The sequence below is a fragment of the Ceratotherium simum genome, chromosome 25 (genome assembly GCF_057802395.1).
Source record: "Ceratotherium simum simum isolate JZ-2026a chromosome 25, ASM5780239v1, whole genome shotgun sequence".
In the NCBI taxonomy this organism is placed as follows: domain Eukaryota; kingdom Metazoa; phylum Chordata; class Mammalia; order Perissodactyla; family Rhinocerotidae; genus Ceratotherium; species Ceratotherium simum.
In genome coordinates this window covers 19,910,832-19,926,281 of record NC_141924.1, presented here as the reverse complement: position 1 = coordinate 19,926,281, position 15,450 = coordinate 19,910,832, and the positions used below count along the sequence as shown (strand labels likewise).

The 15,450-nt window shown below is 41.8% G+C and overlaps 1 pseudogene; it reads right to left on the bottom strand.

The window, feature by feature from the left end:
- Positions 1 to 15,450, bottom strand: part of LOC147913747 (putative tetratricopeptide repeat protein 41) — a 62,542-nt pseudogene that overhangs the window by 18,599 nt on the left and 28,493 nt on the right.

The following is a 15,450-nucleotide window of genomic DNA, read 5'->3' as shown; positions in this document are numbered from 1 at the left end:
ACGAGGCATCGCTTAGGCTGCGGCTCGGCGGCATCCTGACGAGCGAAGGGTTGGCCAGAGTGCCTGCACTGTCCTTTATTTTTATCACCTGTTCATAATATTCAATTCCTTGCTTCCTTTGGAATCTAGAAAAGAGAAATTTAAAGTTTTGCATCCAAGAAGCATTGCATTCATTCACTCAATAAGTGTTCACAGAATCCTGGTGCTTGGGCTGGATGCAAAGATGAGTAAAACTAATCCTTGCCCTCAGAGACTTTCCCGAGGGAGGAGCAGAGACTGGAGAGTGAAACAGGACTGACCACTCATGAAGGGCATTGAGTACAAACCTCAGGGTTTGGGGCTTTAATACTGAAGAATTTTCATTAAGAGAATGATGTGATCCGATTGGCATTTTAGAAAATTCACCTGGGTGCAAGCTTGGAGGATAAACTGAAGCAGGTGAGGCTATAGGCAGGGAGAGCAGTTAGTCCAGAGGAAGAATGATGAGGTTCTGAGCTAATGCAGTGGCCTTGGATGTGAAAGGAGATCTGCTAAGGCTTGGCGTCACATCGAATGTGCTGGTGCTGGTGCTGGGAGCGTTGGGGGCATCTTCACGTGCAGTAGAATGATGTGGTCAGGAGCCTGAGCTCTAAAGTAAGGCAGGCCTGGTGGTGGCCACAGGGCTTAGGCACAGAGGCTCTGCAATCAGACTCCCTGGGTACCAATTCCAGCTCTGCCACTTAAAAAGTGGGCAGACATCTTAATCTCCTAAATCTCATTGTTGTGAGGATTAAATGAGAAAATCCACGTAATGTACTTAGCACAGTGACTGATAATAAATGTCATTAAGATGATGCCATGGTGTCTGCACTGAGTGAGATGGGAGAAGAAGCATTTTGCAAGGGAGAGGGGGTGGATGTGTTCAGTCTTGAGAATGTTGATTCTGAAATGCCCAAATACTTTGGAATACTCAAATAGAGGCATCCAACAGGCAGATAGATGCACATATCTGCAGCTGACGATAGAGGTCTGAGAAGGCGATGGAGAAGAGAAGCCATCACCTTATGGAGTGATGGTTGAAGCTCTAGGCACAGGTGAGGTTGGGGTGCTAAGACTGATAAAGGAAAGAGCCAAGAACTGAAACCAAGAGAACACCACCATTTGAACAAGAGTCAGGGAGAGAAAGAAAACCCACAAAAGAAAGCATAATCAGAGAAGATATCCACAAAGGAGGGCATCTCAGAAACCAGGAGAGTATTGTTTCAGGAAGGGGGCCATCAACACAGTCAAATACTTCAGCAGGAGACAGACAACAAGATCAAAAAGTGCAAAGGGGCACATTGAGGATGTTCCTGATGACTTTCATAGGAGCAAACCAAATGGAGATGGGTGGGGGTAGAAGTCAAATGACAGTAAATGGGAAGTGAGGAAGTAAAGAAACTTGACCGTGAAGAGGACACTGAAGAAAGGATGGCTGCTGACGAATGGATACAAAGTTGAGAAAGAGTAGACGACACTTATTTTACTGAGAACATACCACTGTCCCTCTTAAGACAGTTTACTCATTTTCCTTTGTCTCGTTTTTTTAATTTCTTTTTTTTTTTGAGATTTTATTTATTCATTTTTTTCCCCCCAAAGCCCCAGTAGATAGCTGTATGTCATAGGTTCACATCCTTCTAGTTGCTGCACGTGGGACTCGGCCTCGCGTTGGACGGAGAAGCGGTGCCCTGGGGCGCGCCCGGGATCCGAACCCGGGCCGCCAGCATCAGAGCGCGCGCACTTAACCGCTAAGCCACGGAGCCGGCCCAAATTTCTTAATTTGACCTCATTTACCCAGCCCTACCCAGCCCCATTCTACAAGGCTCTCAGGATCCCACAGATCATTTCTGTAGTGTGTGAGAGCTGTCTCGAGGGCTCCTGGCCATCAGGACCAAGGATCTACACATTTGAAAGGTGAGTCGAGGTGCACAGCAAAATATCTCCTGGCCTTGACCAATGTTAAGAAAGATGTGGTCACCTAAGAACAACCTTCTACAAGGAAAAATGCTTCTCCATTGTTTCAGAAGGTTGACCATTGACAATGAGGCCTGGGAAGAAGGCATCCATGTATGGTCAGGTGTCTGTGATTCACACCCTACAGCTCTGGATCTGGGGTGGGACAGTTGGGCAGTAAAGATGACTCAGCCAGCATGCTACGTGTTTAGATTTTTCTTTGGCAAGGCAATGGTTCTCTGTCAAGGTTTTTGCTTTTCTAAAGAAAGTTCTGGGCTCTGCTCACAGTGCTGGTCTTAAAAGGAACAAAAAGAGGCTTATGTGGTGTCAAGTGACTCAAAAATTATCTGCTGGGAACAAAATAATAATACTAAGAACTCAATTTACTGAACTCTTTTAGTGTGCGCCAGAAATTCTGCTAAGCATTTTACATATAGGATCTCTGTTACCAATGAGGAAATGAATGAGACATCAAGCTGTTAACTATGTGCCCAAGTTCTCACTGTTACTAAGTGGCAGAAACAAAGCTGGAACCCAGGCAATCAGAGCCCACCATCTCACCACGACTATACAGCACCAGGAGAGATTACCAACATCACATTCTTCCTGGAACAAAAGCAAGAAGAGGTCATCTTCCCAGGTGAGAGGAAAATTATCCTGAGGAAAGTGGAAAGCTGAAAGTGAAAGGCAAGACAGGGAACAGGGAGGGGAGGGAGAAGAGCTACCAAAGCACAACTTCACAATTTAACCTAGAGCGTCGCCGGCCATTGAGTCAGCCAAATGGGCTATGAAGGGTGTAAGCCAGGCCAAAGGAAGAGTGTGGTGTATCTCTCTCTCTGTGGACTCACAAGGAACCTTCTCTCATACCAACCTGTCAAAAGGTGTGGTCAGATCTGGCAGATGCTAACACTGATTAGATCCAGAAGGTAATCCCTATAACCCTCTGTGAAACACAGATGCTGACAGAGTCTCTCTCCTTGACCAAACTTTGGTCAGGCTCTTCGGAGCAATTTTTCAACTAGGCCTCAACTTTTGGACTTCTGTGTTCATCTCTGCATTGTCCAATTTTAGCAAGAATCCTGCCAAGTCAGTTTAACCAGAAACCCCCACTCTTGATATCTGATCACCCCCAATATCTAATTGGGTTCCTCATTCCCCACCATCTCCCAGGTGACATCTGATCATCCTGGCTTGCCTTCAGCAAGAATCCTGTTAGGTCCATTTAGCCAAAATCCACACCACCCCAACCCTGACCTTACCCCTGATGTTTCTCTTAGTAACTTTCCATTCACCGACACCCCTCGCCCCCACTTTCCCGTGTTGTGTTCAGAATTGAGTCCAATCTCTCTCCCCCTACAACTACAAAAATCCATGGCAGTGGTCCCTACACTTACCACGAAGGCCTGAATAAAGTCCACTTACCTTTCTTCACCAAGCGTCGTGAATAATTTTTTCTTAACAGCTTTACCAATACCCCATCACAAGAGAACAAGAGGACTTCCTGAGCGAGGAGAGGTAGCAGGAAGGCACAGCCCGAGACACTGCAGGCTCTGGCCTAGGTCTTGCAGAAGACAGACCAGTGGAGTATGGTATTCTAGACACACACTGTACAGAGGTCCTAAAATAAATGCGTCTTCTTCACAAGGCCTGTGAGTGATGCTGGGAAACACACACAATGTCACGACACTCCTTTGTACTTTTCCTACCCGCCAAAACCTCGACACAGTTTGTGGGCTAAGAGTTTCCCTTGAATACATTATGGTCAATGTCCTGAAAAATAGATTGGGACAGAACTCTCAGGCACCCTGAGTCCCTCAGGTTTCTGAACAGGGCTGGAGCCAAAGAAGTGAGACACCCTGATGGGTGACCCCAGACCTCCCTGCCACTGGTGTTTTGTTGGGAGAAGGAGACCCACTACATGAAACCTACTTTTCACTTTCTCTTAGTGGAAAAAACAATAAATCTGCTAAAAATTCCATAATTCTCCAACTAGGATGTTTTTCTCATCAAACTTATCCCGATATTTAAACATTCTTGAAATTTTGTTTTTGCCAGACAAGTGTTTCCAGCAGCTAATCTGAAAATAAAACACAAATGTGTTATTTATTGGGCATGATAAATATCAGCTACCTTCATTGTGCTATCAAAAATAATTCTCATAAACATTCTTTATTTTATATAAAAATCTGTCCTGGAAGATACCAAACAGTAGAGCCGTTTATAACAGGAGAGATTCATGACCTTTAAAGTGATTTATAAGAAGATGTGTGGACATCTTTATAAAGAAACTAGAGCACTGATCTCAGCTTCAGCACTATTGGCATATTGGGCCGGATAATTCTTGGTTGTGGGGACCTGTCCTGTGCGTTGTAGGATGTTTAGCAGCGTCCTGGCCTCTACCAGTAGCAATGCCCCCAGTCATGACCAAAAATATCTCAGACATTGCCACAGGTCCCCTGGGGGGCAAAATCACTGCTGGTTGAGAAACACTGAACCAGAGGATGGAAATGCTGAAGTTAAGCATTGCTTAACCCAATCAGTTAGGTGGGAAATGGATTAATGAGTGTGGGTGAAGTATATTAACTGTAACAATAACAGCTAGTACAGAAAACAAAAATTTTTCGAGAAAAAATACATGTTTACCTCAGAACACCTTCGTTGTATTTCATGGTACCCTGATCACAGGGGTTGATGTCCAATAAGCTGGAAATTCCAGTAACTCATTCCAAAAAGTGATTTTCTTTTAAGTACTCCTCAGATGCTGACTTTGCCAGGTTGTTCAGCACTCTGCCTGCAGGGAAGAAATTTTGGCAAAGAAGAGGATGCTCAAGGTTTTTTTCCATAAAAGACTTAAGATGTCAATAAGCAGAGCGTTTAATATCATTTCTTCATCACTGCCAATAGCCAGGTTTTTTTTAATAAATCAATTACTGACCTACATTGCAAGGGGCTTGGTTTTCATACAACAAATTTGTGTGTGCACAGCAGTTATAGGGCCAAAGAGCTAAGACAATAGATTGAAACTGAACTTTGAGACTATTTTGCAAGTGAATGCGTCAGGAATAGAGTGAGAATGTGAATGTAGTGGAACCAGTCATCACCATGGTAACCAAATCCTACAGAAGGCAGCCAGTACAGTCTTGCAATAAGGAACAATAAAATGATACAGCCTCACAACAAGAAGCACATGAATAAGCCCCAAAACCTAATTAATAAATAATGGGCTTTACCTAGACACACATCACCTTGGGAAGGTACCCTCTGCAAAGGTCCAACATTTTGCTCCTTTATTGAGAGTTAAATATTCTGACAAAAATACAGACTCCTAAAAAGTATAAATTGTTTTCTAAGAAATGTTGAAGGGAGCCCTCCTACCTGAAACAAAAAGGCAAAGGTTTACAAAGCTTGAGCAAGGAAATAAATAGACAGACAAAATCAGAAAATTGCAGCTCTCTATCAGAATAGGTTAGCAAACACTTAATTATAACATAAAAGATAAAGGAAAGGAAAGCATCAAAAATAACTAAAAACACTTCAATTTAGTCACAAACTCACAACACAAAAAAGAATAATTTGTGACAACAATAACTCAGAAGGGGAAGAGGAAAGGAATGGAACCGCTTAAACTAATGGAGATAAGAGGCTATCAGAAAATGGACTATCTCATCTATGAGATCTTTTATACAAACCTCATGGCAACCACTAAACAAAAAATCAGAGCAGAACCACAAATCATAAATAAAGAGAAAACTGAGAAAAGTGTCACAGAAAACTACCAAACTGAAATGGCAGTCAGAAATACAAGGGAAAAGAAACAATGGAAACATAGAACAACCAGAAAATAAGAGATAAAATGGCAGTATTAAGCCCTCATATATCAACAATCACTCTAAATGTAAAGGGATTGAATTCTCCAGTCAAAAGACACAGAGTGGCTGAATGGATTAAAAAACAAGACCCAACAATATGCTGCCTCCAGGAAACACATCTCAGCTCTAAAGACAAACATAGGCTCAGAGTAAAGGAATGGAAGATGATACTCCAAGCGAATGGCAAGCAAAAGAAAGTGGGTGTAGCCATACTTATATCAGACAAAACAGACTTCAAGATAAAAAAGATAGTAAGAGACAAAGAGGGGCAGTATATAATGATAAAAAGAGATTCCACCAAGAGGACATACCACTTATTAATATATATGCACCTAACACAGGAGCACCAAAGTATATAAAACAACTATTAACAGACCTAAAGGGAGAAATTGACAGCAACACAATAATAGTAGGGGACCTCAACACCCCACTTATGTCAATGGATAGATCATCCAGACAGAAAGTTAACAAGGAAACTGTGGCCTTAAATGAAACACTAGACCAGATGGACTTAATACATATTTATAGAACATTCCACACAACAACAGCAGAATACACATTCTTCTCAAGTGCACATGAAACATTCTCAAAGATAGAGCATATGTTGGGAAACAAGGCAAGCCTCAACAAATTTAAGAAGATTGAAATCATTTCAGGCATCTTGTCTGACCACAATGCTATGAAACTAAAAATCAACTACAAGAAAAAAGCTGAGAAAGTTACAGATATGTGGAGACTAAACAGCATGCTACTGAACAACCATTGGATCAATGAAGAAATCAAAGGAGAAATCAAAAAATACCTGGAGATAAATGCAAATGAAAACACAACATACCAACTCTTATGGGATGCAGCAAAAGCAGGACTAAGAGGGAAATTTATAGCAATACAGGCCTACCTCAATAAACAAGAAAATTCTCAAATAAGTTATCTTAAACTACACCTAACAAAACTAGAAAAAGAAGAACAAACAAAGCTCAAAGTCAGCAGAAGGAAGGAAATAACAAAAACTAGAGCAGAAATAAATGAAATAGAGACTAAAAAAAAACAATAGAAAGGATCAATGAAACTAAGAGCTGGTTCTTTGAGAAGATAAACAAAATTAACAAACCCTTACCCAGACTCACAAGGAAAAAAAAAGAGTAGGCTCAAATAAATAAAATTAAAAATAAAAGAGGAGAAATTACAATGGATACCACAGAAATACAAAGGATTATAAGAGAATACTATGAAAAACTATATGCCAACAAATTGGATAACCTAGAAGAAATGGATAAATTCTTAGAATCATACGACCTCCCAAAACTGAATCAAGAAGAAATAGGGAGGGGCCGGCCCCGTGGCTTAGCGGTTAAGTGTGCGCGCTCCGATGCTGGCGGCCGGGGTTCGGATCCCGGGCGCACATCGACACACGGCTTCTCCCGCCATGCTGAGGCCGCGTCCCACATACAGCAACTAGAAGGTTGTGCAGCTGTGACATACAACTATCTACTGGGGCTTTGGGGGAAAAAAAATAAATAAATAAAAATAAAAAAATAAAAGAAGAAATAGGGAATCTGAAAAGACCAATCACAAGTAAAGAGATTGAAACAGTAATCAAAAACCTCCCAAAAAACAAAAGTCCAGGACCAGATGGTTTCTCTGGAGAATTCTACCAAACATTCAAAGAAGATTTAATACTTATCCTTCTCAAACTATTCTGAAAAATTGAAGAAGACGAGAAGCTTCCCAACACATTCTATGAGGCCAACATTACCCTGATACCAAAACCAGACAAGGACAACACAAAAAAGGAAAATTGCAGGCCAATATCACTGATGAACATAGATGCAAAAAGCCTCAACAAAATATTAGCAAATCAAATACAGCAATACATTAAAAGGATCATACACCATGATCAAGTGGGATTTATACCAGGGACACAGGGATGGTTCAACATCCGCAAATCAATCCATGTGATAACACCACATTAACAAAATGAGAAATAAAAATCACATGATCATCTCAATAGACGCAGAGAAAGCAATCAACAAGATCCAACATCCATTCATGATTAAAAAAACTCTCAATAAAATGGGTATAGAAGCAAAGTATCTCAACATAACAAAAGTCATATATGACAAACACACAGCCAACATCATACTTAATGGTGATAAACTGAAAGCCATCCCCCTGGGAACAGGAACAAGACAAGGGTGCCCACTCTCACCACTCTTATTCAACACAGTACTGGAGGTTTTGGCCAGAGCAATTAGGCAAGAAAAAGAAATAAAAGGCATCCAAATTGGAAAGGAAGAAGTAAAACTCTTGCTGTTTGCAGATGACATGATTCTATATATAGAAAACCCTAAAGAATCTACCAGAAAACTATTAGAAATAATCAACAACTACAGCAAAGTTGCAGGGTACAAAATTAACTTACAAAAATCGGTTGCATTTTTATACACTAATAACAAACTGCAGAAAAAGAAGTCAAGAATATAATCCCATTTACAACCACAACAAAAAGAATAAAGTATCTAGCAATAAATCTAACCAAGGAGGTGAAAGACCTATACACTGAAAACTATAAGACATTATTGAAAGAAGTCAAAGAAGACTTAAAGAAATGGAAAGATATTCCATGCACATGGATTGGAAGAATAAACATAGTTAAAATGTCCACATTACTTAAAGCAATCTACAGATTCAATACAATCCCGATCAGAATCTCAATGACATTCTTCATGGAAATATAACAAAGAAACCTAAAGAATTCTTTTGTTTATATGGAACAACAAAAGACCCCAAAGCAATCCTGAGCAAAAAGAACAAAGCTGGAGGTATCATACTCCCTGACTTCAAAATATACTACAAAGCTATAGTAATCAAAACAGCACGGTACTGGCACAAAAGCAGACACACAGATCAATGGAACAGAATTGAAAGCCCAGAAATAAAACCTCACATCCATGGACAGCTAATCTTAGACAAAGAAGCCAAGAACATACAATGGAGAAAGGAAAGTCTCTTCAATAAACTGTGTTTGGAAAACCAGACAGCCACCTGCAAAAGAATGAAAGTAGACCATTGTCTTACACCATACACAAGAATTAACTCAAGATGGATTAGACTTGACTGTAAGACCTGAAACCATAAAACTCCTAGAAGAAAATATAGGCAGTACACTCTTTGACATCGGTCTTAGCAGGATATTTTTGAGTATACCATGTCTACTCAGGCAATAGAAACAAAAGAAAAAATAAACAAATGGGACTACATCAGACTAAAAAGCTTCTGCAAAGCAAAGGAAACCATGAACAAAACAAAAAGACAACCCACCAACTGGAGAAAATATTTGCAAATCATATATCCGACAAGGGGTTAATTTCCAAAATTTATAAAGAACTCATACAACTCAACAACAAAAAAACAAACAACACAATCAAAGAATGGGCGGAGGATATAAACAGACATTTTTCCAAAGAAGATACACAGATGGCCAACAAGCACATGAAAAGATGCTCAACATCACTAATTATTAGGGAAATGCAAATCAAAACTACAATGAGATATTACCTCACACCCATCAGAATGACTGATATAATTAACAAGACAAAAAATAACAAATGTTGGAGAGGATATGGAGAAGAGGGAACCCTCACACACTGCTGGTGGGAATGCAAACTGGTGCAGTCACTATGGAAAACAGTATGGAGATTTCTCAAAAAAATTAAAAATAGAAATACCATATGACCCAGCTATCCCACTACTGGGTATTTATCCAAAAAATTTGTAATCAACAATTCAAAGAGATTTATGCACCCCTATGTTCATTGCAGCATTGTTCACAATAGCCAAGACTTGGAAGCAACCCAACTGCCCACCAACTGATGAATGGATACAGAAGATGTGGTATATATATACAATGGAATACTACTCAGCCCTAAAAGAAGACAAAATTGTCCAATCTGTGACAACATGGATGGACCTAGAGGGTATTATGCTAAGTGAAATAAGCCAGAGAGAGAAAGACAAACACCATAGGATTTCACTCATATGTGGAAGGTAAACAAACACACGGATAAGGAGAACAGAATAGTGGTTACCAGACGGGAAGAGGCAGGGGGAGGGTGAAAGAGGTAACAGGGCACATATGTGTGGTGACAGATAAAAACTAGACTATCGGGGGTGAACAAGATGCAGTCTATACAGAAACTGATATATAATAATGTACACCTGAAATTACACAATGTTATAAACCAATATGACCTCAATAAAATAATTTTAAAAATTAAAAAAAAAAGGTCGTGAGCGTAAAGTGCCTTATACATAGTAAGCATTGAACAAATGAGGACTCTGACTATGTGAGTGAATTAACAGATGAGAATCTAGAGAAAGTAGCTTGCCCAAGGTGACCTCTGATTGATAGCCATGGTGGTAGATTGTAAAAACAGCTGCAATTCTCCATGCCAACCTGTACCGAACTCCCCTTTGCAATGCTGCTCTGCACCTCCTCCCATAAAGAAGTGGAGTCTCTCTCTTCATCCTTGAATGAAGCCTGGTGAGCTCTGACCAGTCGAATGCAGCGGAATGGGGTGTGGTGCCAGCTCTGAACCCAGGCCCAGCCTTCTGTTCTCTCTCTGGGAATCCTGCGAGCCAAGTGAACAGCCCCGGGCTATCCTCCTAGGGGATGAGGAACACATGGCCCAGCCACCCCTGTCACCCCAGCCAGACAACCACCAGACATCTAAGTGAACCCCTCTCAGAATAGCCAGCCCCATGGGCCCTGCCAGCTGATCTCCGACTCTTGTGTGAGCCCAGCCTGGACCAGTGGATTCCCTCAGTCGACCTAGAGACCCGTGGGTGATAATAAACGGCTATTGCTTTAAACTGCTGAGAATGGGGTGATTTGTATGCAACAAAAGCTAACTCATACAGCCATTTAAATATGACATAAGTATAGGGTCCTTTAGTTTAGACTGATTGTTAACCCCTGGGTCAAAAATGCTTAATATCTTAATTCACTAAACATTCTTTGTCTCTGCTCTGTCCTCCACGGCAGCCTGAGGCATCAAATACTGGAGGATAAAATAACGGCTACCATTAGTGAGTACTTCGCTACGAGCCAGCCACAGTTCTGTGTGTTTACAGCCTCCCGTGACCGCTTTAGTCTCACAACAATGTGCAGTGTAGAGACTATTTTTATCCCTCCCTTACAAATATGAAAACCGTGACCCAGAGAGGTTAAGTCATGCGTCTGAAGGCGCAGAACTAGTAAGAGGAGAGGTGGATTTCAACCCAGAAAGGCTGGCGTCAGCGTCGAGCTCTGAACAGCCCCTCTTACTGCTCAAAGCCTCCCTTTCTGAGGCGCATCACAACAGCCTTTGATGAAAAGGGTGGTCTGTCAGAGGAGGAGTGCTTTATGGTCAACCTTCACACACCCACCAGCCCTCCAAAAAAATCAAGCAAACACAGCACACACATCCATTTCCCTTTCTTCATGAGCGGGAATACCTCAGGAGTCTGACTCTGAGACACAAGAGGCTATGCCCTCTGCACCTGTCTGCCACACCTTTTTGCTTCACTAAGTCCTTTAAGTTGTCTTTTAAGTCATTGAGTGAAGATTCCATCAGGTTCAACCATGCTTTCTGGAAATACTGGAACCCTTCCTGACTCATCCCTAATTCAAGATAGAGTTCTCCAATAGCATTCTGTACCTTCAGAAGCATTTCTGTCATCGACTGACTCCATACAAAATGAAAAAAATAAACCACTCCTGAGGGAACATAGCATCAGATCAGGCCCAGCCTCCAGACACCTGCCCGAGAAAGGCTCATTTCACAATGAACTTCCAAATATTGTACACTTTATATCATATCTCAGGGAATTCTAAATATTTATAAAATGATGGTGATAGTGAAACATTTATTGGGAGACACTACAAACTAAAAATAAATTTTGGAAAATGTTTTTCACAGGTTGTTAGTTAATGGTAATAAAAATTTTTGAAGATAAGAATAACATGACAATGCCTTGCATATGTTAGTGGTCCCAGAGGAGGTATTATCTAGAATTCAAATGAACACCTAAAAACACTGCCTACGTGACCCTTGAATTCAAGTGTGATCTGCTAACTTTACATACGACACATTTTTGCTTAGAGATTTAAATTTAAATTCTCTTTCCTGGTTTAGCATATTTATTTTAGCATATTTATTTCATTACCTTAAATCACTCGTCTTTCGAAACCTTATCAACACATAAGACTACTCTAGTTGGTTATAATCTTTTAAATGTCAAGTGCAAGAAATAAGAGTTAGTGATGACTTATCTTACTATTAGTAAGTCATTTCAGAAAATTTAATGTTAACAAGAATATATGTGCCTATGTCTGATAACTAATCAGGTCCTATACAATGGACAGCATTATCAGCATCGTTGGTTATGTAATACTTTATGTTATACCACAATGTTAGCCCAGGAAAGGATTGACTGAGCCCAGCTCCCTGGTGTGAATTTAAAGGCTTTGAGTCTTTCTAGTCTCCTGCATCTACTAAAAGTGCTCTTCCGTGTCAAACGGACCTTCTGCAGCTCGACCCAGAGCTTTCCAACAGGTGCCCTGCAAACTCGTTGCATCTACTCTGAGATCTTGATCTCCTCAGCCCTGGAGGCAGCCAGGTGTGGTACGGATCCCCGGGCCCATAGGCCTCTAGTTCTCTGACACATCCCTCAGGTGTATCTTTAAAAGTGTCCCACTCACAGCAGCTGTCCTAGATCTCATCCCTGTTGCTCATCCTTCCTGTCCTCCACTTCAAAGATGGTCTCCACGTTGACTTTACTGAGGTCACACCTACCCTGAAAGACTGCTCTCGGATATTGGTTAGGATTCCAACTGGCTGCTAGAAACAGAAAACTCAAATTAGCCGTGACTTCATTTCTCTCTCATGCAAAAGTCAGGAAGCGGGTGGCCAGGACTCTAGACACACCACAATATCAGAAATTCGGGTTCCTTTTATCTCGTTGTTTGCCCTTGGCCAACCTCCATTCCCAAGGACACCTTTTGGTCTAAAATGGCTTTCCCATCTCCAGACATCATATCCACAATCCAACCAGCAGGAAGGAGGAAAGAGGAGAAGAAGGGTACACCCTTCACCTCATGGAAACTTCTCAGAAGTTATCCACAGCACTTCCACTCACATCCCATCAGCCGAAACTTAGGCATGTGCTCATATCAAACTTCAAGGAAAGCTGGGAAATGTAGTCTTCTTTCCAAAGAGTCATTTGCTGGACTAAAAATTCAGGAAGGGGGGCTTACTATGTTTACATTGCTTACTATGAATGAAAGAGGGAATAGATATTGGGAAATTACAGTCTCTGGTACACCTCATATAGCTTTTTCTTTTAAATTTCAAATTAGCAGTATTTTCACCCATTTTCTTCCCTCCTGCCTATCCCAGAGGAAGGGATGCCCAACCTCCTTCCCAAGGACCTGCCCTTTCCCGAGCTCTGAGAGTCCTGTCCTCCTCACAGAGTCCCCACCAGCATCTCCAATCTGGCCCTCTCACTGGCTCATTTCCTGCTCCACACAAACACATAGATCCTGGATCAAACCTGCTCTGAACCCGACATTTTATCTTTTTCCTCTTAGTGACAAACTTCTTAAACAAGTATTGTAAAAGATGACATGACTGGAGCCTTATTAAAATAGAGCCAAAGCAGCCATTTCAGAGGAATTGCCTTGCACGTCTTGTTTTTTTTATCTTCCAAACTGGCCAAACCATCAACATTGCAAGAAGTCAGTAAGGACAAGAATATCCTGTTTGTAAGGACTGGTGAAACTGGACTTTGCTGGTGACCAAGTCACTAACCAATCAATGACGTACAAGTCTAGCCTTTTGCCTGAAGACCGAATCTCAAGCCAATCTACGATGTACAAAGCTACCCTTACCTCATTTAGCACCAACGAACTCTTCTTTAATACAACTTCCCTCGTCTTCCTCTCTTTTTCCCATAAAACTTTTTCCCATAAAAACTCTCCTGTAATCGGGACACTGGGTTTCTACCTGAATCTGTGCTCCCCGAATTGCCATTCTTCGATCCCACATAAATGCTTTGCCTCTTAAACTGGTTCTGTTTCTGTAGGTTGACAGTACCAATATGTGCTGCTTCTCCATTTCATCATCACACAGCACCTCTTACAGCCTTGCAGTCTGGCTCCTCCCACATGCACCCCCTTCCATCTCAGGGGTTACCACTGACCGGCACTCACAGACCTAGGGGACTTCTTTCAGTCCTCGTTTGTCCAGATCTCCTAGCAGCAGTCGATACTGTCAGCCACCCCCTCCTTGTTTTGGGGGAAACTATGATATCCTGATTCTCTTCCAATCTCTCACTCCTTCCCAAGTTCTTCTTTCCCTTTTCTCCTTTTAAGTATAAGTCATTTCCCAACAATGAATTCCTATTGTCATTCAGAGACCATATTTCCTCTTGCGGTTTCAGCATTCACATGTATGTAGATGTCTCCCCAGTCTCTCTCCAGATTTCCAGTCCCACATTTCCCCCAGCTGGCTGGACACGCCCCTTGGATATTTTTCCAGAACTGCAAACTCAGCAGTTTAAATGTTAAAAATTCATCATCTTCCTCTCCAAAGCCAGCTTCCTCTTTGGATTACCCCACTTCTGTCAACCAGACTCAAATTCTCAGGGTTTCCTTGATGCCTCCCTGTGTCATGGCCAATTTTCAATCTGTCTGAGTGGGACAGAAGCCCCTGTCACAGGGAGGCTGACAGCTCCCATCCCACCACCAGGCCACAGTGGTTCTTCCACCCCTAAGTCTCAACCGCCCACATGGCCGGAAATACTAATCGGCGTGTCAAACGCAGTCGTACAGAGTCGGCTTTCTCTTTGTGAAGACATGTCTTTTATCCTCCTCTTACTACAGATAATCTACTTCTTGAAGGCAGAGACCCCACAATCCCAGCACTGAGCTCTGTGCTTCATGGGCCTTCAGCAAGTACTGTTGATATTCACAGTGATTATGAAGCACAAATACACTCTCATTCTTAGGTCACAGTCCGTACTAGCCACTAACTCACACCATGCATGACCTCAACGGATATTTACAGAAACCCTAGGAAATAGGGGTTATTACTCCTCTACTACAGGTAGGGAAACTGAGGCTCAGTGAGGTTAAATAAATCACTCAAGCGCACATGGCTAGCAAGTAGAAGAGCAAGGATGTCTCCCCAGACCTGCCAATCTCCAAGGCTCTGCTCTGAACATTTTCTTAACAAGTGAGCCTCTGATGCACAAACAGAGGCCCTTTCACAGTGTATCCTTTGGTTTTCCCACTTCCCAGGGCAGCTACTGTGAAATAGTATGGGGGAGATTCATGAGACCTACTTTTTTAACAAACATCCCATTTAAATCGGAATTTCTCAACCTGAGCACCATTGACATTGGGGCAGGATAACTTTGTGCTGTGGGAGCTGCCCTGTGCACTGCAGGATGTTAGCAGCATCCTGGCCTCTACCACCGATATGCCCGTAGCACTCCCACTCAAATTGTGACAACCAAAAATGTCTCCAGCATTGCCAAATATTCCCTGGAGGGACAAAATTGCCTCTCC